This window comes from Crocodylus porosus, unplaced genomic scaffold, assembly GCF_001723895.1.
Source record: "Crocodylus porosus isolate Cpor-Errol unplaced genomic scaffold, CroPor_comp1, whole genome shotgun sequence".
NCBI classification, from domain to species: domain Eukaryota; kingdom Metazoa; phylum Chordata; order Crocodylia; family Crocodylidae; genus Crocodylus; species Crocodylus porosus.
In genome coordinates this window covers 41,001,529-41,003,191 of record NW_017728943.1, presented here as the reverse complement: position 1 = coordinate 41,003,191, position 1,663 = coordinate 41,001,529, and the positions used below count along the sequence as shown (strand labels likewise).

The 1,663-nt window shown below is 54.2% G+C and overlaps 1 pseudogene; it reads right to left on the bottom strand.

Moving 5' to 3' along the window:
• Nucleotides 1–542: 542 nt before the first annotated feature.
• Nucleotides 543–1,156, bottom strand: LOC109319185 (annotated as a pseudogene).
• Between the last annotated feature and the right edge of the window lie 507 nt (nt 1,157–1,663).

Sequence of the window (1,663 nt, the reverse complement as noted above, 5' to 3'; positions counted from 1 at the left end):
CGGACCCGGGCAGGCGCCGCAGCCTTTGTTCGGGCGCCGCGGGCAGCCGCTCTGCTCGGCTCTGCGTGCGCGGGCAGCGAGCGCCATCGCGAGGCCGCGGCGCCGCACTGCAGCGCCAACCTGTTGCCGGCGAAGCTGCGGCGCCGGGGGGCTCGGCATGCGCGGCCCCCAGGCCAGGCTGGGGCCAGGGACTCGTCCCCCTGGCCCGGGATGCTGCAGGCTGCGCGTGTAAAGGGTCACTGCCCCTGGAGGCACTTGCTCCCCGCCGCGCTGCCACACCGGGTTTCTTGTGACTTTAATCCACAATCCAACACAGACATCCTAAAGCAAAGCGGAGACCAGAGAAATGCAAACTAGATACCAAACGGGGGCTGGGAAACCAGCGCTGTACAAACTGCCCCATCAAAAAGTTACAAAAAAAGCTTAAGAAACAGCAACGGTCAATGTCATTTGTGTGAGCAGCACTGTACCCAGACTCCTGGCGGCCCGAGGCAAACTTTTCATATTCAGCCCCTGTGCGCCAGAGATAATGATAACAATAATCGGCCCATTTTGGGGCCCCTTGTCTGCCCAGGCTCTGGCTCATCCATGCCTGTGTGTAAGGTGTTGTTATGCAGGAGAGGGCCAGAGGGGTCAGAGATCCCCCAGGGAATTGCCTGCCTTTGGTGCACATTTAGGCGTGGGTTCATTAATTTTGTGTGTGTTATCTAATCTCTCTTGCACATTGCACCCCAGTCATTTAGGCTCTTCTTCAGTTCCTTCACTCTCCATGTCTTCCAGTCCACAGTGCTCAAGTCAATCTGTTTCTCATATTGTAGCTTGCAGATCTAGCTGTCTTTTTTTCTTCAGTTTCTCACAGATTTTTTCCACAGGAATGTGATGATGACTGAGGGGTCTCGACACCTCATTAATGATTTTTGTGGCTGCATCACTGGTGGCCCCAATGTAATAACATAACCGATTCTCTACTTTTTGCCTCTTTACAAGAGTTTTTTTCCACACTGGTGGGTGTGAAAATATTATGGGCCTTTAAGCCTTGATAAAACCTCCCCAAGAATGTAACACACAACTTGCATTTGCTCTCATGCAGGGCATGGCCCCTGGACAGGAGCAGCCCAAGTACCAATGCCACCCAGAGCCTGTAGGCTGCCCACATCCTGCCTCCTTGCTGCTCCACATGCAGGAGGCTGAGCAAGATGGATTTATGGCATGACCCAGTCTATGCTCCTACAATCTGGGAAAGCAATAGGTACATCCAGCCCCAGGATTTCAGCCCAGCCCAGGTCTGGGAAGCAGTTCTGCTCCCATCATTTCTGGAGGTGCCCTCCCAGGGGTCTCAGCTCCTTAGGAGATGGGAGCAAGGGGGCTGGGGACTGTGGCTATGTGCACAGAGTGCTGCCATCTGTCTCTCCCAGCAAGGAGATCTGCAGGTGGAGCAATATAAGGCAGAGAGCAGGGATGGACTTCAGACCAATCCCAAGCAGAGGTGGCTTGAAGGCCTGCCTACAAGGGTTTTCTGCTATTGTTAGACCTGCTGAATGATGTTGTAGTCTGTCCGCAATGCCATGCTGACTGGATTCTCTGTCGTTGTGCTCACCTTGCTTTGACAACAGCCCTCATCTGCCCATCAGGCTATGTCCTCCCACTAGGTGCAACACCAGTT